Genomic DNA, 23270 nt, shown 5'->3' with positions numbered 1-23270 from the left:
GTTGCCTTTGTCATTGATGCTTGATCTTCAAGTCGAGTTGTCAAATCGTCTGCTCAACAATCAGTTACATTTTACAAATCAGCGGAGGAGAAATCAGTTTGTTGTCTAATGCTGCCTTTGCCTGCACAATGTGTGCTGAGATTATCTGTGCAATATGCATTCCGCAGGATGAATAAAAGCAACGCTTTTTGAAATGCAGGCACTTCATAGAAACATCGAAACATAGAAAATACTTGCAGGAGTAGGCCATTCAGCCCTTCGAGCCTGCACCATCAAACAATAAGATCATGGCTGATCATTCACCTCAGTACCCAATTCCTGCTTTGTCTCCATACCTCTTGATCCCTTTAGCCGTCAGGGCCACATCTAACTCCCTCTTGAATATATCCAATGAACTTTTATCAAAAACTCTCTGCAGTAGTGAATTGCACAGGTTAACAACTTTCTGAGTGAAGAAGGTTCTCCTCATCTCGGTCCTAAATGGCTTACCCATTATTCCGAGACTGTGTTCCATGGGTCTGGACTTCCCCAATATTGGGAACATTCTTCCTGCATCTAACCTGTCCAGTCCCATCAAAATTTTATATGTTTCTATGAGATCCCCTCTCATTCTTCGAAACTCCAGTGAATAAAGGCACAGTCGATCCAGTCTCTCCTCATATGTCGGCCCTGCCATCACGCGAATCAGTCTGGTGAACCTTTGCACTCGACAAAACGTTGCATTTTCTTTTCATGCCAAGCATTTTACATTAATGCATTGCAATGCCAACGCACTTTTTACCTGGCAAGACTGAAGTACAAGCTGTGATGAACAGTGTGAAACAGAAACAGCTACTCGACGGCATCTGTGTGAATTGCTCTTCGTCGATAATTAGCAGAGTGCAAAGAAGGGAAACTGACATGAAACATGAGAAAAGGCCGAGCCAAAGTGCAATGTTGGAGATGATTTTTTTGTTTTTGAGAACTGTTTCAAAGATTTTTGTGTGGTTGGTTCCATGGTGTAATGGTGAGCACTCTGGACTTTGAATCCAGTGACCTGAGTTCAAATCTCAGTGGAACCTCGATTCTTGTTGTCCCAGTGGCTGAAAATTTGGGACAAACAAGTGAAAGACACCTGGTGTTGGTGGGCAGTTGTGTTGCCTTTGTCAGTGATGCTTGATCTGCGAGTCTCGTTGTCAAATCGTGTGTTCAACAATCAGTTACCTGTTACAAATCAGCGGAGGAGAAACCAGTTTTTTTATCTAATGCTGCCTTTACCTGCACAATGTGTGCTGAGATTATCTGTGCAATATGCTTTCAGCAGGATGAATAAAAGCAACGCTTTTTGAAATGCAGGCACTGCATGTTTTGTACTCGAAAAAATTTGCATTTTCTTTTCATGCCAAGCATTTCCATTAATGCATTGCAATGCCAATGCACTTTTTACCTGTCAAGACTGAAGTACAAGCTGTGATGAACAGTGTAAAACAAAAACAGGCACTTGAGAACCCAAAGCCTCGACGGCATCTGTGTGAATTGGTCTGCATCGATAATTAGCAGAACGTAAAGAGGGGAACGCTATGGAAGAGAAAAGTCTGAGCCAAAGTGTAATGTTGGAGATGATTTTATTGTTTTTGAGAAATGTTTCAAATAATTTTTGCATTGTTGGTTCCATGGTGTAATGGTAAGGACTCTGAATTCAGCGATCTGAGTTCAAATCTTGGGGGAACCTGAATGCTTGTTGACCCAGCTGCTGAAAATTTGGGACAAACAGATGAAAGACACCTGGTGGGCAGTTTTGTTGCCTTTGTCATTGATGCTTGATCGACAAGTCTCGTTGCCAAATCGTGTGTTCATTCACTGGAGTTTAGAAGGATGAGAGGGGATCTCATAGAAACGTATAAGATTCTGACGGGACTGGACAGGTTAGATACAGGAAGAATGTTCCCGATGTTGGGGAAGTCCAGAACCAGGGGTTATAGTCTTAGGATAAGGGGTAGGCCATTTAGGACCAAGATGAGGAGAAACTTCTTCACTCAGAGAGTTCTTAACCTGTGGAATTTCCTGCCGCAGAGAGTTGTTGATGCCAGTTCATTGGATATATTCAAGAGGGAGTTAGATATGGCTCTTACGGTTAAGGGGATCAAGGGGTATGGAGAGAAAGCTGGATGGGGGTACTGAAGGAATGGTCAGCCATGATCTTATAGAATGGCGGTGAAGGCTCGAAGGGCCGAATGGCCTAATCCTGCACCTGTTTTTTTCTATGTTTCTATGTTGCTAGCCATCAGTTACCTGTTACAAATCAGCGGAGGAGAAATCAGTTTATTGTCTATAATACTGCCTTTACCTGCACAATGTGTGCTGAGATTATCTGTGTAATATGTATTCAGCAAGATGAACAAAAATAACGCTTTTTGAAATACAGGCACTGCCACGAGAGATAAAAAAGTCCGAACCAAAGTGTAATGTTGGAGATGATTTTGCTGTTTTTGAGAAATGTTTCAAAGATTTCGGTGTAGTTGGTTCCATGGTGTAATGGTGAGCACTCTGGACTTTAAATCCTATTATCTGAGTTCAAATCTCAGTAGAACCTGAATGCTTGTTGTCCCAACTGCTGAAATTTAGGGACAAACAAGTGAAAGATACCTGGTGCTGGAGGGAAGTTTTGTTGCCTTTGTCATTGATGCTTGATCCACAAGTCTAGTTGTCAAATCGTCTGCTCAACAATCAGTTACCTTTTACAAATCAGCGGAGGAGAAATCAGTTTTTTGTCTAATGCTGCCTTTGCCTGCACAATGTGTGCTGAGATTATCTGTGCAATATGCATTCCGCAGGATGAATAAAAGCAACGCTTTTTGAAATGCAGGCACTTCATAGAAACATCGAAACATAGAAAATACTTGCAGGAGTAGGCCATTCAGCCCTTCGAGCCTGCACCATCACACAATAAGATCATGGCTGATCATTCACCTCAGTACCCAATTCCTGCTTTGTCTCCATACCTCTTGATCCCTTTAGCCGTCAGGGCCACATCTAACTCCCTCTTGAATATATCCAATGAACTGTTATCAAAAAGTCTCTGCAGTAGTGAATTGCACAGGTTAACAACTTTCTGAGTGAAGAAGGTTCTCCTCATCTCGGTCCTAAATGACTTACCCATTATTCCGAGACTGTGTTCCATGGTTCTGGACTTCCCCAATATTGGGAACATTCTTCCTGCATCTAACCTGTCCAGTCCCATCAAAATTTTATATGTTTCTATGAGATCCCCTCTCATTCTTCTAAACTCCAGTGAATAAAGGCACAGTCGATCCAGTCTCTCCTCATATGTCGGTCCTGCCATCCCGTGAATCAGTCTGGTGAACCTTTGCACTCGACAAAACGTTGCATTTTCTTTTCATGCCAAGCATTTTACATTAATGCATTGCAATGCCAACGCACTTTTTACCTGGCAAGACTGAAGTACAAGCTGTGATGAACAGTGTGAAACAGAAACAGCTACTCGACGGCATCTGTGTGAATTGCTCTGCGTCGATAATTAGCAGAGTGCAAAGAAGGGAAACTGACATGAAACATGAGAAAAGGCCGAGCCAAAGTGCAATGTTGGAGATGATTTTTTTGTTTTTGAGAACTGTTTCAAAGATTTTTGTGTGGTTGGTTCCATGGTGTAATGGTGAGCACTCTGGACTTTGAATCCAGTGACCTGAGTTCAAATCTCAGTGGAACCTCGATTCTTGTTGTCCCAGTGGCTGAAAATTTGGGACAAACAAGTGAAAGACACCTGGTGTTGGTGGGCAGTTGTGTTGCCTTTGTCAGTGATGCTTGATCTGCGAGTCTCGTTGTCAAATCGTGTGTTCAACCATCAGTTACCTGTTACAAATCAGCGGAGGAGAAACCAGTTTTTTTTATCTAATGCTGTCTTTACCTGCACAATGTGTGCTGAGATTATCTGTGCAATATGCTTTCAGCAGGATGAATAAAAGCAACGCTTTTTGAAATGCAGGCACTGCATGTTTTGTACTCGAAAAAATTTGCATTTTATTTTCATGCCAAGCATTTACATTAATGCATTGCAATGCCAATGCACTTTTTACCTGTCAAGACTGAAGTACAAGCTGTAATGAACAGTGTGAAACAAAAACAGGCACTTGAGAACCCAAAGCCTCGACGGCATCTGTGTGAATTGGTCTGCATCGATAATTAGCAGAACGTAAAGAGGGGAACGCTATGGAAGAGAAAAGTCTGAGCCAAAGTGTAATGTTGGAGATGATTTTATTGTTTTTGAGAAATGTTTCAAATAATTTTTGCATTGTTGGTTCCATGGTGTAATGGTAAGGACTCTGAATTCAGCGATCTGAGTTCAAATCTTGGGGGAACCTGAATGCTTGTTGTCCCAGCTGCTGAAAATTTGGGACAAACAGATGAAAGACACCTGGTGGGTAGTTTTGTTGCCTTTGTCATTGATGCTTGATCGACAAGTCTTTTTGCCAAATCGTGTGTTCATTCACTGGAGTTTAGAAGGATGAGAGGGGATCTCATAGAAACGTATAAGATTCTGACGGGACTGGACAGGTTAGATACAGGAAGAATGTTCCCGATGTTAGGGAAGTCCAGAACCAGGGGTTCTAGTCTTAGGATAAGGGGTAGGCCATTTAGGACCAAGATGAGGAGAAACTTCTTCACTCAGAGAGTTCTTAACCTGTGGAATTTCCTGCCGCAGAGAGTTGTTGATGCCAGTTCATTGGATATATTCAAGAGGGAGTTAGATATGGCTCTTACGGTTAAGGGGATCAAGGGGTATGGAGAGAAAGCAGGATGGGGGTACTGAAGGAATGGTCAGCCATGATCTTATAGAATGGCGGGGAAGGCTCGAAGGGCCGAATGGCCTAATCCTGCACCTGTTTTTTTCTATGTTTCTATGTTGCTAACCATCAGTTACCTGTTACAAATCAGCGGAGGAGAAATCAGTTTATTGTCTATAATACTGCCTTTATCTGCACAATGTGTGCTGAGATTATCTGTGTAATATGTATTCAGCAAGATGAACAAAAATAACGCTTTTTGAAATACAGGCACTGCCACGAGAGATAAAAAAAAGGCCGAACCAAAGTGTAATGTTGGAGATGATTTTGCTGTTTTTGAGAAATGTTTCAAAGATTTTGGTGTAGTTGGTTCCATGGTGTAATGGTGAGCACTCTGGACTTTAAATCCAATTATCTGAGTTCAAATCTCAGTAGAACCTGAATGCTTGTTGTCCCAGCTGCTGAAATTTAGGAACAAACAAGTGAAAGATACCTGGTGCTGGAGGGAAGTTTTGTTGCCTTTGTCATTGATGCTTGATCCACAAGTCTAGTTGTCAAATCGTCTGCTCAACAATCAGTTACCTTTTACAAATCAGCGGAGGAGAAATCAGTTTGTTGTCTAATGCTGCCTTTGCCTGCACAATGTGTGCTGAGATTATCTGTGCAATATGCATTCCGCAGGATGAATAAAAGCAACGCTTTTTGAAATGCAGGCACTTCATAGAAACATCGAAACATAGAAAATACTTGCAGGAGTAGGCCATTCAGCCCTTCGAGCCTGCACCATCACACAATAAGATCATGGCTGATCATTCACCTCAGTACCCAATTCCTGCTTTGTCTCCATACCTCTTGATCCCGTTAGCCGTCCGGGCCACATCTAACTCCCTCTTGAATATATCCAATGAACTGTTATCAAAAACTCTCTGCAGTAGTGAATTGCACAGGTTAACAACTTTCTGAGTGACGAAGGTTCTCCTCATCTCGGTCCTAAATGGCTTACCCATTATTCCGAGACTGTGTTCCATGGTTCTGGACTTCCCCAATATTGGGAACATTCTTCCTGCATCTAACCTGTCCAGACCCATCAAAATTTTATATGTTTCTATGAGATCCCCTCTCATTCTTCTAAACTCCAGTGAATAAAGGCACAGTCGATCCAGTTTCTCCTCATATGTCGGTCCTGCCATCACGCGAATCAGTCTGGTGAACCTTTGCACTCGACAAAACGTCGCATTTTCTTTTCATGCCAAGCATTTTACATTAATGCATTGCAATGCCAACGCACTTTTTACCTGGCAAGACTGAAGTACAAGCTGTGATGAACAGTGTGAAACAGAAACAGCTACTCGACGGCATCTGTGTCAATTGCTCTGCGTCGATAATTAGCAGAGTGCAAAGAAGGGAAACTGACATGAAACATGAGAAAAGTCCGAGCCAAAGTGCAATATTGGAGATGATTTTTTTGTTTTTGAGAACTGTTTCAAAGATTTTTGTGTGGTTGGTTCCATGGTGTAATTGTGAGCACTCTGAACTTTGAATCCAGTAACCTGAGTTCAAATCTCAGTGGAACCTCAATCCTTGTTGTCCCAGTGGCTGAAAATTTGGGACAAACAAGTGAAAGACACCTGGTGTTGGGGGGCAGTTGTGTTGCCTTTGTCAGTGATGCTTGATCTGCGAGTCTCGTTGTCAAATCGTGTGTTCAACCATCAGTTACCTGTTACAAATCAGCGGAGGAGAAACCAGTTTTTTTATCTAATGCTGCCTTTACCTGCACAATGTGTGCTGAGATTATCTGTGCAATATGCTTTCAGCAGGATGAATAAAAGCAACGCTTTTTGAAATGCAGGCACTGCATGTTTTGTACTCGAAAAAATTTGCATTTTCTTTTCATGCCAAGCATTTACATTAATGCATTGCAATGCCAATGCACTTTTTACCTGTCAAGACTGAAGTACAAGCTGTGATGAACAGTGTGAAACAAAAACAGGCACTTGAGAACCCAAAGCCTCGACGGCATCTGTGTGAATTGGTCTGCATCGATAATTAGCAGAACGTAAAGAGGGGAACGCTATGGAAGAGAAAAGTCTGAGCCAAAGTGTAATGTTGGAGATGATTTTATTGTTTTTGAGAAATGTTTCAAATAATTTTTGCATTGTTGGTTCCATAGTGTAATGGTAGGGACTCTGAATTCAGCGATCTGAGTTCAAATCTTGGGGGAATCTGAATGCTTGTTGTCCCAGCTGCTGAAAATTTGGGACAAACAGATGAAAGACACCTGGTGGGCAGTTTTGTTGCCTTTGTCATTGATGCTTGATCGACAAGTCTCGTTGCCAAATCGTGTGTTCATTCACTGGAGTTTAGAAGGATGAGATGGGATCTCATAGAAACGTATAAGATTCTGACGGGACTGGACAGGTTAGATGCAGGGTGAATGTTCCCGATGTTGGGGAAGTCCAGAACCAGTGGTTATAGTCTTAGGATAAGGGGTAGGCCATTTAGGACCAAGATGAGGAGAAACTTCTTCACTCAGAGAGTTCTTAACCTGTGGAATTTCCTGCCGCAGAGAGTTGTTGATGCCAGTTCATTGGATATATTCAAGAGGGAGTTAGATATGGCTCTTACGGTTAAGGGGATCAAGGGGTATGGAGAGAAAGCAGGATGGGGGTACTGAAGGAATGGTCAGCCATGATCTTATAGAATGGCGGGGAAGGCTCGAAGGGCCGAATGGCCTAATCCTGCACCTGTTTTTTTCTATGTTTCTATGTTGCTAACCATCAGTTACCTGTTACAAATCAGCGGAGGAGAAATCAGTTTATTGTCTATAATACTGCCTTTACCTGCACAATGTGTGCTGAGATTATCTGTGTAATATGTATTCAGCAAGATGAACAAAAATAACGCTTTTTGAAATACAGGCACTGCCACGAGAGATAAAAAAGGCCGAACCAAAGTGTAATGTTGGAGATGATTTTGCTGTTTTTGAGAAATGTTTCAAAGATTTCGGTGTAGTTGGTTCCATGGTGTAATGGTGAGCACTCTGGACTTTAAATCCTATTATCTGAGTTCAAATCTCAGTAGAACCTGAATGCTTGTTGTCCCAACTGCTGAAATTTAGGGACAAACAAGTGAAAGATACCTGGTGCTGGAGGGAAGTTTTGTTGCCTTTGTCATTGATGCTTGATCCACAAGTCTAGTTGTCAAATCGTCTGCTCAACAATCAGTTACCTTTTACAAATCAGCGGAGGAGAAATCAGTTTTTTGTCTAATGCTGCCTTTGCCTGCACAATGTGTGCTGAGATTATCTGTGCAATATGCATTCCGCAGGATGAATAAAAGCAACGCTTTTTGAAATGCAGGCACTTCATAGAAACATCGAAACATAGAAAATACTTGCAGGAGTAGGCCATTCAGCCCTTCGAGCCTGCACCATCACACAATAAGATCATGGCTGATCATTCACCTCAGTACCCAATTCCTGCTTTGTCTCCATACCTCTTGATCCCTTTAGCCGTCAGGGCCACATCTAACTCCCTCTTGAATATATCCAATGAACTGTTATCAAAAAGTCTCTGCAGTAGTGAATTGCACAGGTTAACAACTTTCTGAGTGAAGAAGGTTCTCCTCATCTCGGTCCTAAATGACTTACCCATTATTCCGAGACTGTGTTCCATGGTTCTGGACTTCCCCAATATTGGGAACATTCTTCCTGCATCTAACCTGTTCAGTCCCATCAAAATTTTATATGTTTCTATGAGATCCCCTCTCATTCTTCTAAACTCCAGTGAATAAAGGCACAGTCGATCCAGTCTCTCCTCATATGTCGGTCCTGCCATCACGCGAATCAGTCTGGTGAACCTTTGCACTCGACAAAACGTTGCATTTTCTTTTCATGCCAAGCATTTTACATTAATGCATTGCAATGCCAACGCACTTTTTACCTGGCAAGACTGAAGTACAAGCTGTGATGAACAGTGTGAAACAGAAACAGCTACTCGACGGCATCTGTGTGAATTGCTCTGCGTCGATAATTAGCAGAGTGCAAAGAAGGGAAACTGACATGAAACATGAGAAAAGGCCGAGCCAAAGTGCAATGTTGGAGATGATTTTTTTGTTTTTGAGAACTGTTTCAAAGATTTTTGTGTGGTTGGTTCCATGGTGTAATGGTGAGCACTCTGGACTTTGAATCCAGTAACCTGAGTTCAAATCTCAGTGGAACCTCGATTCTTGTTGTCCCAGTGGCTGAAAATTTGGGACAAACAAGTGAAAGACACCTGGTGTTGGTGGGCAGTTGTGTTGCCTTTGTCAGTGATGCTTGATCTGCGAGTCTCGTTGTCAAATCGTGTGTTCAACCATCAGTTACCTGTTACAAATCAGCGGAGGAGAAACCAGTTTTTTTTATCTAATGCTGTCTTTACCTGCACAATGTGTGCTGAGATTATCTGTGCAATATGCTTTCAGCAGGATGAATAAAAGCAACGCTTTTTGAAATGCAGGCACTGCATGTTTTGTACTCGAAAAAATTTGCATTTTATTTTCATGCCAAGCATTTACATTAATGCATTGCAATGCCAATGCACTTTTTACCTGTCAAGACTGAAGTACAAGCTGTGATGAACAGTGTGAAACAAAAACAGGCACTTGAGAACCCAAAGCCTCGACGGCATCTGTGTGAATTGGTCTGCATCGATAATTAGCAGAACGTAAAGAGGGGAACGCTATGGAAGAGAAAAGTCTGAGCCAAAGTGTAATGTTGGAGATGATTTTATTGTTTTTGAGAAATGTTTCAACTAATTTTTGCATTGTTGGTTCCATGGTGTAATGGTAAGGACTCTGAATTCAGCGATCTGAGTTCAAATCTTGGGGGAACCTGAATGCTTGTTGTCCCAGCTGCTGAAAATTTGGGACAAACAGATGAAAGACACCTGGTGGGTAGTTTTGTTGCCTTTGTCATTGATGCTTGATCGACAAGTCTTTTTGCCAAATCGTGTGTTCATTCACTGGAGTTTAGAAGGATGAGAGGGGATCTCATAGAAACGTATAAGATTCTGACGGGACGGGACAGGTTAGATACAGGAAGAATGTTCCCGATGTTAGGGAAGTCCAGAACCAGGGGTTCTAGTCTTAGGATAAGGGGTAGGCCATTTAGGACCAAGATGAGGAGAAACTTCTTCACTCAGAGAGTTCTTAACCTGTGGAATTTCCTGCCGCAGAGAGTTGTTGATGCCAGTTCATTGGATATATTCAAGAGGGAGTTAGATATGGCTCTTACGGTTAAGGGGATCAAGGGGTATGGAGAGAAAGCAGGATGGGGGTACTGAAGGAATGGTCAGCCATGATCTTATAGAATGGCGGGGAAGGCTCGAAGGGCCGAATGGCCTAATCCTGCACCTGTTTTTTTCTATGTTTCTATGTTGCTAACCATCAGTTACCTGTTACAAATCAGCGGAGGAGAAATCAGTTTATTGTCTATAATACTGCCTTTATCTGCACAATGTGTGCTGAGATTATCTGTGTAATATGTATTCAGCAAGATGAACAAAAATAACGCTTTTTGAAATACAGGCACTGCCACGAGAGATAAAAAAAAGGCCGAACCAAAGTGTAATGTTGGAGATGATTTTGCTGTTTTTGAGAAATGTTTCAAAGATTTTGGTGTAGTTGGTTCCATGGTGTAATGGTGAGCACTCTGGACTTTAAATCCAATTATCTGAGTTCAAATCTCAGTAGAACCTGAATGCTTGTTGTCCCAGCTGCTGAAATTTAGGGACAAACAAGTGAAAGATACCTGGTGCTGGAGGGAAGTTTTGTTGCCTTTGTCATTGATGCTTGATCCACAAGTCTAGTTGTCAAATCGCCTGCTCAACAATCAGTTACCTTTTACAAATCAGCGGAGGAGAAATCAGTTTGTTGTCTAATGCTGCCTTTGCCTGCACAATGTGTGCTGAGATTATCTGTGCAATATGCATTCCGCAGGATGAATAAAAGCAACACTTTTTGAAATGCAGGCACTTCATAGAAACATCGAAACATAGAAAATACTTGCAGGAGTAGGCCATTCAGCCCTTCGAGCCTGCACCATCACACAATAAGATCATGGCTGATCATTCACCTCAGTACCCAATTCCTGCTTTGTCTCCATACCTCTTGATCCCGTTAGCCGTCCGGGCCACATCTAACTCCCTCTTGAATATATCCAATGAACTGTTATCAAAAACTCTCTGCAGTAGTGAATTGCACAGGTTAACAACTTTCTGAGTGACGAAGGTTCTCCTCATCTCGGTCCTAAATGGCTTACCCATTATTCCGAGACTGTGTTCCATGGTTCTGGACTTCCCCAATATTGGGAACATTCTTCCTGCATCTAACCTGTCCAGACCCATCAAAATTTTATATGTTTCTATGAGATCCCCTCTCATTCTTCTAAACTCCAGTGAATAAAGGCACAGTCGATCCAGTTTCTCCTCATATGTCGGTCCTGCCATCACGCGAATCAGTCTGGTGAACCTTTGCACTCGACAAAACGTCGCATTTTCTTTTCATGCCAAGCATTTTACATTAATGCATTGCAATGCCAACGCACTTTTTACCTGGCAAGACTGAAGTACAAGCTGTGATGAACAGTGTGAAACAGAAACAGCTACTCGACGGCATCTGTGTCAATTGCTCTGCGTCGATAATTAGCAGAGTGCAAAGAAGGGAAACTGACATGAAACATGAGAAAAGTCCGAGCCAAAGTGCAATATTGGAGATGATTTTTTTGTTTTTGAGAACTGTTTCAAAGATTTTTGTGTGGTTGGTTCCATGGTGTAATTGTGAGCACTCTGAACTTTGAATCCAGTAACCTGAGTTCAAATCTCAGTGGAACCTCAATCCTTGTTGTCCCAGTGGCTGAAAATTTGGGACAAACAAGTGAAAGACACCTGGTGTTGGGGGGCAGTTGTGTTGCCTTTGTCAGTGATGCTTGATCTGCGAGTCTCGTTGTCAAATCGTGTGTTCAACCATCAGTTACCTGTTACAAATCAGCGGAGGAGAAACCAGTTTTTTTATCTAATGCTGCCTTTACCTGCACAATGTGTGCTGAGATTATCTGTGCAATATGCTTTCAGCAGGATGAATAAAAGCAACGCTTTTTGAAATGCAGGCACTGCATGTTTTGTACTCGAAAAAATTTGCATTTTCTTTTCATGCCAAGCATTTACATTAATGCATTGCAATGCCAATGCACTTTTTACCTGTCAAGACTGAAGTACAAGCTGTGATGAACAGTGTGAAACAAAAACAGGCACTTGAGAACCCAAAGCCTCGACGGCATCTGTGTGAATTGGTCTGCATCGATAATTAGCAGATCGTAAAGAGGGGAACGCTATGGAAGAGAAAAGTCTGAGCCAAAGTGTAATGTTGGAGATGATTTTATTGTTTTTGAGAAATGTTTCAAATAATTTTTGCATTGTTGGTTCCATGGTGTAATGGTAGGGGCTCTGAATTCAGCGATCTGAGTTCAAATCTTGGGGGAACCTGAATGCTTGTTGTCCCAGCTGCTGAAAATTTGGGACAAACAGATGAAAGACACCTGGTGGGCAGTTTTGTTGCCTTTGTCATTGATGCTTGATCGACAAGTCTCGTTGCCAAATCGTGTGTTCATTCACTGGAGTTTAGAAGGATGAGATGGGATCTCATAGAAACGTATAAGATTCTGACGGGACTGGACAGGTTAGATGCAGGGTGAATGTTCCCGATGTTGGGGAAGTCCAGAACCAGGGGTTATAGTCTTAGGATAAGGGGTAGGCCATTTAGGACCAAGATGAGGAGAAACTTCTTCACTCAGAGAGTTCTTAACCTGTGGAATTTCCTGCCGCAGAGAGTTGTTGATGCCAGTTCATTGGATATATTCAAGAGGGAGTTAGATATGGCTCTTACGGTTAAGGGGATCAAGGGGTATGGAGAGAAAGCAGGATGGGGGTACTGAAGGAATGGTCAGCCATGACCTTATAGAATGGCGGGGAAGGCTGGAATGGCCTAATTCTGCACCTGTTTTTTTCTATGTTTCTATGTTGCTAACCATCAGTTACCTGTTACAAATCAGCGGAGGAGAAATCAGTTTATTGTCTATAATACTGCCTTTACCTGCACAATGTGTGCTGAGATTATCTGTGCAATATGTATTCAGCAAGATGAACAAAAATAACGCTTTTTGAAATACAGGCACTGCCACGAGAGATAAAAAAAGGCCGAACCAAAGTGTAATGTTGGAGATGATTTTGCTGTTTTTGAGAAATGTTTCAAAGATTTTGGTGTAGTTGGTTCCATGGTGTAATGGTGAGCACTCTGGACTTTAAATCCTATTATCTGAGTTCAAATCTCAGTAGAACCTGAATGCTTGTTGTCCCAACTGCTGAAATTTAGGGACAAACAAGTGAAAGATACCTGGTGCTGGAGGGACGTTTTGTTGCCTTTGTCATTGATGCTTGATCCACAAGTCTAGTTGTCAAATCGTCTGCTCAACAATCAGTTACCTTTTACAAATCAGCGGAGGAGAAATCAGTTTGTTGTCGAATGCTGCCTTTGCCTGCACAATGTGTGCTGAGATTATCTGTGCAATATGCATTCCGCAGGATCAATAAAAGCAACGCTTTTTGAAATGCAGGCACTTCATAGAAACATCGAAACATAGAAAATACTTGCAGGAGTAGGCCATTCAGCCCTTCGAGCCTGCACCATCACACAATAAGATCATGGCTGATCATTCAGCTCAGTACCCAATTCCTGCTTAGTCTCCATACCTCTTGATCCCTTTAGCCGTCAGGGCCACATCTAACTCCCTCTTGAATATATCCAATGAACTGTTATCTAAAACTCTCTGCAGTAGTGAATTGCACAGGTTAACAACTGTCTCAGTGAAGAAGGTTCTCCTCATCTCAGTCCTAAATGGCTTACCCATTATTCCGAGACTGTGTTCCATGGTTCTGGACATCCCCAATATTGGGAACATTCTTCCTCCATCTAACTTGTCCAGTCCCATCAAAATGTTATATGTTTCTATGAGATCCCCTCTCATTCTTCTAAACTCCAGTGAATAAAGGCACAGTCGATCCAGTGTCTCCTCATATGTCGGTCCTGCCATCACGCGAATCAGTCTGGTGAACCTTTGCTCTCGACAAAACGTTGCATTTTCTTTTCATGCCAAGCATTTTACATTAATGCATTGCAATGCCAACGCACTTTTTACCTGGCAAGACTGAAGTACAAGCTGTGATGAACAGTGTGAAACAGAAACAGCTACTCGACGGCATCTGTGTGAATTGCTCTGCGTCGATAATTAGCAGAGTGCAAAGAAGGTCAACTGACATGAAACATGAGAAAAGGCCGAGCCAAAGTGCAATGTTGGAGATGAATTTTTTGTTTTTGAGAACTGTTTCAAAGATTTTTGTGTGGTTGGTTCCATGGTGTAATGGTGAACACTCTGGACTTTGAATCCAGTGATCTGAGTTCAAATCGCAGTGGAACCTCAATTCTTGTTGTCCCAGTGGCTGAAAATTTGGGACAAACAAGTGAAAGACACCTGGATTTGGTGGGCAGTTGTGTTGCCTTTGTCAGTGATGCTTGATCTGCGAGTCTAGTTGTCAAATCGTGTGTTCAACCATCAGTTACCTGTTACAAATCAGCGGAGCAGAAACCAGTTTTTTTATCTAATGCTGCCTTTACCTGCACAATGCGTGCTGAGATTATCTGTGCAATATGCTTTCAGCAGGATGAATAAAAGCAACGCTTTTTGAAATGCAGGCACTGCATGTTTTGTACTCGAAAACATTTGCATTTTCTTTTCATGCCAAGCATTTACATTAATGCATTGCAATGCCAATGCACTTTTTACCTGTCAAGACTGAAGTACAAGCTGTGATGAACAGTGTTGAACAAAAACAGGCACTTGAGAACCCAAAGCCTCGACGGCATCTGTGTGAATTGGTCTGCATCGATAATTAGCAGAACGTAAAGAGGGGAACGCTATGGAAGAGAAAAGTCTGAGCCAAAGTGTAATGTTGGAGATGATTTTATTGTTTTTGAGAAATGTTTCAAATAATTTTTGCATTGTTGGTTCCATGGTGTAATGGTAAGGACTCTGAATTCAGCGATCTGAGTTCAAATCTTGGGGGAACCTAAATGCTTGTTGTCCCAGCTGCTGAAAATTTGGGACAAACAGATGAAAGACACCTGGTGGGCAGTTTTGTTGCCTTTGTCATTGATGCTTGATCGACAAGTCTCGTTGCCAAATCGTGTGTTCATTCACTGGAGTTTTGAAGGATGAGAGGGGATCTCATAGAAACGTATAAGATTCTGACGGGACTGGACAGGTTAGATACAGGAAGAATGTTCCCGATGTTGGGGAAGTCCAGAACCAGGGGTTATAGTCTTAGGATAAGGGGTAGGCCATTTAGGACCAAGATGAGGAGAAACTTCTTCACTCAGAGAGTTCTTAACCTGTGGAATTTCCTGCCGCAGAGAGTTGTTGATGCCAGTTCATTGGATATATTCAAGAGGGAGTTAGATATGGCTCTTACGGTTAAGGGGATCAAGGGGTATGGAGAGAAAGCAGGATGGGGGTACTGAAGGAATGGTCAGCCATGATCTTATAGAATGGCGGGGAAGGCTCGAAGGGCCGAATGGCTTAATCCTGCACCTGTTTTTTTCTATGTTTCTATGTTGCTAACCATCAGTTACCTGTTACGAATCAGCGGAGGAGAAAACAGTTTATTGTCTATAATACTGCCTTTACCTGCACAATGTGTGCTGAGATTATCTGTGCAATATGTATTCAGCAAGATGAACAAAAATAACGCTTTTTGAAATACAGGCACTGCCACGAGAGATAAAAAAAGGCCGAACCAAAGTGTAATGTTGGAGATGGTTTTGCTGTTTTTGAGAAATGTTTCAAAGATTTTGGTGTAGTTGGTTCCATGGTGTAATGGTGAGCACTCTGGACTTTAAATCCAATTATCTGAGTTCAAATCTCAGTACAACCTGAATGCTTGTTGTGCCAACTGCTGAAATTTAGGGACAAACAAGTGAAAGATACCTGGTGCTGGAGGGAAGTTTTGTTGCCTTTGTCATTGATGCTTGATCCACAAGTCTCGTTGTCAAATCGTCTGCTCAACAATCAGTTGCCTTTTACAAATCAGCGGAGGAGAAATCAGTTTGTTGTCGAATGCTGCCTTTGCCTGCACAATGTGTGCTGAGATTATCTGTGCAATATGCATTCCGCAGGATGAATAAAAGCAACGCTTTTTGAAATGCAGGCACTGCATAGAAACATAGAAACATAGAAAATACTTGCAGGAGTAGGCCATTCAGCCCTTCGAGCCTGCACCATCACACAATAAGATCATGGCTGATCATTCACCTCAGTACCCAATTCCTTCTTTGTCTCCATACCTCTTGATCCCTTTAGCCGTCAGGGCCACATCTAACTCCCTCTTGAATATATCCAATGAACTGTTATCAAAAACTCTCTGCAGTAGTGAATTGCACAGGTTAACAACTTTCTGAGTGAAGAAGGTTCTCCTCATCTCGGTCCTAAATGGCTTACCCATTATTCCGAGACTGTGTTCCATGGTTCTGGACTTCCCCAATATTGGCAAAATTCTTCCTGCATCTAACCTGTCCAGTCCCATCAAAATTTTATTTGTTTCTATGAGATCCCCTCTCATTCTTCTAAACTCCAGTGAATAAAGGCACAGTCGATCCAGTCTCTCCTCATATGTCGGTCCTGCCATCCCGTGAATCAGTCTGGTGAACCTTTGCACTCGAAAAAACGTTGCATTTTCTTTTCATGCCAAGCATTTTACATTAATGCATTGCAATGCCAACGCACTTTTTACCTGGCAAGACTGAAGTACAAGCTGTGATGAACAGTGTGAAACAGAAACAGCTACTCGACGGCATCTGTGTGAATTGCTCTGCGTCGATAATTATCAGAGTGAAAGAAGGGAAACTGACATGAAACATGAGAAAAGGCCGAGCCAAAGTGCAATGTTGGAGATGATTTTTTTGTTTTTGAGAACTGTTTCAAAGATTGTTGTGTGGTTGGTTCCATGGTGTAATGGTGAGCACTCTGGACTTTGAATCCAGTGATCTGAGTTCAAATATCAGTGGAACCTCAATTCTTGTTGTCCCAGTGGCTGAAAATTTGGGACAAACAAGTGAAAGACACCTGGTGTTGGTGGGCAGTTGTGTTGCCTTTGTCAGTGATGCTTGATCTGCGAGTCCAGTTGTCAAATCGTGAGTTCAACCATCAGTTACTTGTTACAAATCAGCGGAGCAGAAACCAGTTTTTTTATCTAATGCTGCCTTTACCTGCACAATGTGTGCTGAGATTATCTGTGCAATATGCTTTCAGCAGGATGAATAAAAGCAACGCTTTTTGAAATGCAGGCACTGCATGTTTTGTACTCGAAAAAATTTGCATTTTCTTTTCATGCCAAGCATTTACATGAATGCATTGCAATGCCAATGCACTTTTTACCTTTCAAGACTGAAGTACAAGCTGTGATGAACAGTGTGAAACAAAAACAGGCACTTGAGAACAGATAGCCTCGACGGCATCTGTGTAAATTGCTTTTGTGTTGCTTTCACGGGAAATTAACCCCTCACCTTCTTTTGCACAATCAAAGAAATGCTAACTGAGGGACAGTCGATACTACAATCATTTGTCCTGTGCTTTGAGGAGCGGGCAGGGAAGTTGACCTGAGTCCATGATCGGATCGGCCATGATCGTATTAAATGATGGAACAGGCTCGAGGGGCGTATGGCCGACTCCTGCTCCTATTCCTTATGTTCTTATGTTCTTGCGTATGTTCGCCTAATTTGTAATCTGCGCCTGATTTTTTAATGTGGAGAACAGGTTTTTTCAGTTCGACAAAAATCTTCACTTGCTACATTCTAACTTAGTTTGGAGGACGTTTTCACTGTCGAAACTTTGAAATCAGGCGTCAGTGGCCGGACATGCCCCCTTTTGAAGAAAAAATTCTGTTCCAAAGTGGAACTGTTCTGCCTGACTAGAACTGCAGAAAATATAATGTGGAGAATTGCGATTTCTAAGATAGTCTGTTCTCCACCAGTTGCTCCTAAAAATCAGGCGCAAATCATGTGGAAACTTGGGCCCCATATATGTATCAATAGAATCAATTTCCACCAGTTTCTTTAAACCCAATCACATAATTTTTTTCTAGTGGGCTGGATGGAGGAACATGATCCATGTAAAAAATTGTTATCGTTTTACTTGAACTGAATGCTCATAAAATATTGGAGTGGGAACAAACTGGATAATAGCACTGCTGGCAACATTTGCGGAATATAGTCGTGCAGCCAAAACGCACAATGACAACCTGGGACTGTGCGGCACCGAACACTCGGGGAAAAACAGTTAAACACTTTGTACCTGGGTGGGCTTGAACCACCAACCTTTTGGTTAACAGCCAAAAGCACTAAACCATTGCGCCACAGGGACGGATGGAAGTATAAAGTGCAACACATCCACAACCAGGGTGTCAGTCAGTTAAAGCTTCAGTTTGCTCTGACCGGTATGGAACTTGTCCACTCTCAGTTGTACTTTTCCCAAATAAATGAAGGGACATTCATTGTGGATGCGTGGAAGCAGTCTGGTCTCGCACACTGCAGACACTTCCATGTCACCACCAACCAGCTCTCCCACAACCGGTGTGATCTACCTTCCAGCCTTCCGGTGCCTTGTCTGTGACAAAGTATTCTGATTGTCGCGAAGCCGGTATTAAGTTTTAATTCCTTTTCAGCTCCTGGCTGAGGATATTCCTGTGATTAAATGGGAACTAAATGCTTACAGGGACAGTTGGATTCACCGTTTCTTTGCTTGGTGAAATTTCCAAGATTGAAAGCGACGCACATCAACCCCAAACGTCCCGTGAGATGGAAGCCCAGTTGCTGTTTCAAGCTTGAATGCAGGTACAAGCAAAACTTATTCAAAGAAAGTCCAAGTCCCTGAGACGCCTGATTGTTTGCACCAAACTCTTTGCAAAGAGTTGAGGTTCATATTTGGTGATCTGGGCACATCTTTCCCCAAACTACAACACTTCAAACATAACTCAATGGCTGTAAAGCGCTTTGGGGCATCATGAGTTCCTGAAAGGCGCTGCAGATATGCAAGTCCTTCTTTGCAAAAGTTCGATGCAATTTCAAAATATGCGAGCAATATCAGGGCTCCTCTGGGACCCCTCGTAAATTTCAATGAACAACTCCGAAGGGAAATCACAGCCCGAGACCAATGAGCCAACTGTTTGACAAACGTGAAGATAAGGTGTAACCATGATCAAAGCATTTTTTTGTGTGTCGCTATTCAGAACATAAGAACTTAAGAACTAGGAGCAGGAGTAGGCCATATGGCCCCTCGAGCCTGCTCCGCCATTTAATATGGTCATGGCTGATCCGATCATGGACTCAAGTCCACATCCCTGCCCGTTCCACATAAGCCTTATTCCCTTATCAGTTAAGAAGCTATCTCTGTCTTAAATTTATCAAATGTCGTGGCTTTCTCAGCTCTCTGAGGCAGTGAGTTCGACAGATTTACAACCCTCTGAGAGAAGAAATTCCTTTCATCACAGATTTAAATGGGAGGCCCCTTATTCTGAGATTATGTCCCCAAGTTCTAGTCTCCCCTATCAGTGGAACCATCCTCTCTGCATCCACCTTATCAAGCTCCCTCATTACCTTATACGTTTCGATAAGATCACCTCTCATTCTTCTGAATTCCAATGAGTAGAGGCCCAACCTACTCAACCTTTTCTCATAAGTCAACCCCTCATCTCCGGAGTCAACCCAGTGAAACTTCTCTGAACTGCCTCCAAAGCAAGTATATCCTTTCGTAAATATTGTAAGTGTTTGTGATCCTCGCCCAATTGCCAGACGGACGGTTTGAATCGCCCCCACCTTACGAAAGTTCTAGATCCGGGAATTATGATTCAGAGTGTAAATTAAATGAGTCACAGAAAGGGATGCTTCGGTGATAAATCGTACTATATTTATTTGGTCTAACATACAATGGCTAAAACATGCACTGCTAAACTAAATCACTGTCTCTGTGGAGAATTAAATCCAGGTTACAAACAATATACATACAGTACAGAAATGAACCTAGTAACACGCAGTAATTCCCTGGTGGATTCTAACCCCACCCCTACCAATGAATTACCCTCCCCAGAATAGCCCTGAAAAGCTTCACTTCTGAGAAAACCCTGAGCCCTTACCCAGCTGGCCTGGGATATCTGGTTACTGGCTTGGGACACTCCCGACCATGTTCACCACCACACGCAGCCGGTTTCCTTGCTCAGCTCAGTGCCTGGTCTTCAGTCTCGGTGGCTTCTTCTGCAAAACTGCGGCCCCTTCCTCTGGTACATCGATCGGTAGAGCGAGAGCGAGAGGGAGAGGGGGCTCTCTCTAGACACAAGCTGCAAGCTGCAAGCTCCAAGCTTCACACCAAGCTCCAAGCTAAAAATAAAGTGGAAAGGACCCTGTCTTTCTGGGAGTCTTGCTACCCCTATCTTTCCCGCCAATCTTTAAAACCCCTTTGTTTATGAGCACGGGTACTTAGTCAGTGATGGGCCATCCCACCCATGCATTGGGCTGATGGCCCTTAGTATGGGCATCTCTCTGAGCCTTTGTGTTGGGAAAGACCCAGCTCCTCCTTGGCTGGCCAGGCTGGTGGGTTCATTATTCTGTGTCTCCTTCTGAGATGGAAGTGAGAAGTGCTTTTACAAATTAGAGTGGCTTTGTCAGTGGCCCCCCTTCCTGGCCGGCAGCTCTTTTGTCAATGGATGACTGACAGCTCTTTTGTCCCAGCTAACTTCCATGCGTTCTCTGGAGTTTTAACAAAACCAGCTTTTTCACATATCTGCGCAGGGTGTCCCCAGCACAGGGAAAATAGCCTCAGAAAAATAAAATCCACAAAATATTCTCGACTGAGTCCATTCTTTAAACAGAAACTTTGCGATCTTTTCATTCTGCTCTGCTAATTATCGATCTTGCCACGTAAAAAGTGCGTTGCAATTGCAATGCATTAATGTAAAATGAATGAAAAGAAAATGCAACGTTTTGTCGAGTGCTAAACATGCAGTGCCTGCATTTCAAAAAGCATTGCTTTTATTCATCCTGCGGAATGCATATTGCACAGATAATCTCAGCACACATTGTGCAGGCAAAGGCAGCATTAGACAACAAAGTGATTTGTCCTCCGCTGATTTGTAGCAGATAACTGACGGTTGAGCAAACAATTTGACAACTCGACTTGTAGATCAAGCTTCAATGACAAAGGCAACAAAACTGCCCACCAGCACCAGGTGTCTTTCACTTGTTTGTCCCAAATTTTCAGCAGCTGGGACAACAAGAATTTAGGTTTCACCGAGATTTAAACTCAGATCGCTAGATTTAAAATCAAGAGGGCTCACCATTACACCATGGAACCAACTATGGCAAAACTTTTGAAACATACTTCGTCACAGACAAGGCACCGGAAGGCTGGAAAGTAGATCACACCGGTTGTGGGAGAGCTGGTTGCTGGTGACATGGAAGTGTCTGCAGTGTGCGGGGCCAGACTGCTTCCACACATCCACAATGAATGTCCCACCCTTTACTTTGGAAAAGTACAACTGAGAGTGGATAAGTTCCATCCCGGTCGGAGCAACCTGAAGCTTTAACTGACTGACACCCTGGTTTTGCATGTTTTGCAGTGTGTATCTGTGGCGCAATGGTTTAGCGCATTCGGCTGGTAACTGAAAGGTGGGTAATCCAAACCCATCTCCGGGCGAAGCCTTTTAATGTTTTTCCCCGAGGATTCGGTGCCGCACAGTTCCGGGTTGTCATCGTGCATTTTGGCTGCACGAATATATTCCGCAAACATTGCAAGCTGTGCTGTTATCCAGTGAGTTTCCACTCCAATACTTTTATGAGCATTCAGCACAAGTAAAACGATAACAATTTTTTACATGTATCATGTTCCTCCATCCAGCCCACTCAAAATAAATTATGTTATTGGGTTTAAAGGAACTGGTGAAAATTGATTCTATTGAGCCATATATAGAACTGGAACTTCGGTCTCAAGTGCTCCTCCTATCAAGAATAGACACACACACAATCAATGGTTTTACAACTGAGTCATAAACACTTACAATTTCTCATACAGCATGTAAATGAGATAGGGATAAAAATTCATCACATGTAAAGAGAAAATGAATGATTAAAGATACTACTGTCCCTCAGTAACTATATTATTATTTATTTCATCTTGAAAAAGGTTATCGGTTATTTAACGGTGATTAAATTAATTCTTATTTTTTCATATTTGCTGCATGTCGTCAATTTTATAAGGTTTTGAATTGAAAAAAGCTGTTACAGAAGTTACCGCCCTGACCTGGAATCGAAGCTGTTTTTCGGTGGTATAAGGAGTGGTTTTACACAATCATTGAAAGGTGACTTCAAAGAATCACGTGGCGTTAAATTCAGATCACTGTTACAATATGTTAAGGTGTGAATAAAGTGGATTGAAAAGGACAATAATGACACCAAGCATTACGATGCAGCGATGCAGCAATGCAGCGTTCCCTGGTGGTCCAGTGATTAGGATTCGGCGCTCTCACCACCGCGGCCCTGGGTCGATTTCCGGCCAGGGAAATTGCACTTCCATCAAAATTAAAACCTTACAAGAAAGAGTTACATGCATCTCATGTGAAAAAAAGATTCATTGATTTAAACATCATTAATTAATCCATTGTAGAACTTCAATCATTTATTTTGCCCTGAGTATGTGAGGAACTTTTATCCCGATCTCATTGTATTTTAGGAGCATGGTCCAGCCCCGGTATCTCCACCTGTGAAAGCAGGAAACTTCTGGAAATACACAACAGGACGGGTAGCCTTTGACAACCAATTAAACCCAGGTTACAGACTCTCTCCCTTCACCTGCCCTTTGCGGGACACTTGTTCCCCTTTAATTTTACAGACTGACTGAGTTCACTAACTGCGGGGAGAGAGTAGGTGTCTCCGCGGCCCGACTGTGCTAACATGGAAGATAACACGATGGGGTTGTGGGGTGGTGGGTGGGGATCAGTGACATGTTTGTGTAAAGGGCAGCGGAGGAGAAGGATTGACAGCTGTCAGTGAGGGACAGAAGTTGTTTAAGGTGAGCCAACACATTCCCGATCAGCACAGAAGGCATTCACTGCTCAGCTGCCCTCTGCTGTACTTCTGGTCAGAGCGGTTTCCGCAGTGGAGCCCTTATCACGTTTGCTTTCCACGTGAAAGGATCCCGTGCAGGAAGATTATGTTTAAACTTGCTGTGGATGAACAGTCATGGGCGAGTTTATTCTCCTGTCAAAAGGGCGACAGTGGCTTCTCCCTTATTCTTTAATTGCTCTTTATTTCACTTCACTAAATAGATATATTTGAGTGAGAGAAATTGTTCCAGAGTGT

At 42.6% G+C, this 23270-nt stretch overlaps 8 non-coding genes across 8 annotated transcripts; 7 read left to right on the top strand and 1 right to left on the bottom strand.

Moving 5' to 3' along the window:
- Positions 1-989: 989 nt before the first annotated feature.
- trnaq-uug (transfer RNA glutamine (anticodon UUG)) lies at positions 990-1061 on the top strand. The gene has a single exon. It is a non-coding gene; the product is annotated as a tRNA-Gln (tRNA).
- A 2574-nt stretch (positions 1062-3635) lies between these two features.
- On the top strand, positions 3636-3707 carry trnaq-uug (transfer RNA glutamine (anticodon UUG)). The gene has a single exon. It is a non-coding gene; the product is annotated as a tRNA-Gln (tRNA).
- Positions 3708-6284: 2577 nt separating this feature from the next.
- trnaq-uug (transfer RNA glutamine (anticodon UUG)) lies at positions 6285-6356 on the top strand. The gene has a single exon. It is a non-coding gene; the product is annotated as a tRNA-Gln (tRNA).
- Positions 6357-8930: 2574 nt separating this feature from the next.
- trnaq-uug (transfer RNA glutamine (anticodon UUG)) lies at positions 8931-9002 on the top strand. The gene has a single exon. It is a non-coding gene; the product is annotated as a tRNA-Gln (tRNA).
- A 2577-nt stretch (positions 9003-11579) lies between these two features.
- Positions 11580-11651, top strand: trnaq-uug (transfer RNA glutamine (anticodon UUG)). Its single transcript has one exon. It is a non-coding gene; the product is annotated as a tRNA-Gln (tRNA).
- Positions 11652-14218: 2567 nt separating this feature from the next.
- On the top strand, positions 14219-14290 carry trnaq-uug (transfer RNA glutamine (anticodon UUG)). Its single transcript has one exon. It is a non-coding gene; the product is annotated as a tRNA-Gln (tRNA).
- A 2574-nt stretch (positions 14291-16864) lies between these two features.
- On the top strand, positions 16865-16936 carry trnaq-uug (transfer RNA glutamine (anticodon UUG)). The gene has a single exon. It is a non-coding gene; the product is annotated as a tRNA-Gln (tRNA).
- Positions 16937-18211: 1275 nt separating this feature from the next.
- Positions 18212-18285, bottom strand: trnan-guu (transfer RNA asparagine (anticodon GUU)). The gene has a single exon. It is a non-coding gene; the product is annotated as a tRNA-Asn (tRNA).
- Positions 18286-23270: the final 4985 nt, after the last annotated feature.

This window comes from Pristiophorus japonicus, unplaced genomic scaffold (genome assembly GCF_044704955.1).
Source record: "Pristiophorus japonicus isolate sPriJap1 unplaced genomic scaffold, sPriJap1.hap1 HAP1_SCAFFOLD_42, whole genome shotgun sequence".
Taxonomy (NCBI): domain Eukaryota; kingdom Metazoa; phylum Chordata; class Chondrichthyes; family Pristiophoridae; genus Pristiophorus; species Pristiophorus japonicus.
The sequence above is the reverse complement of the archived record's forward strand: the minus strand, read 5'-3'. Positions and strand labels throughout refer to the sequence as shown.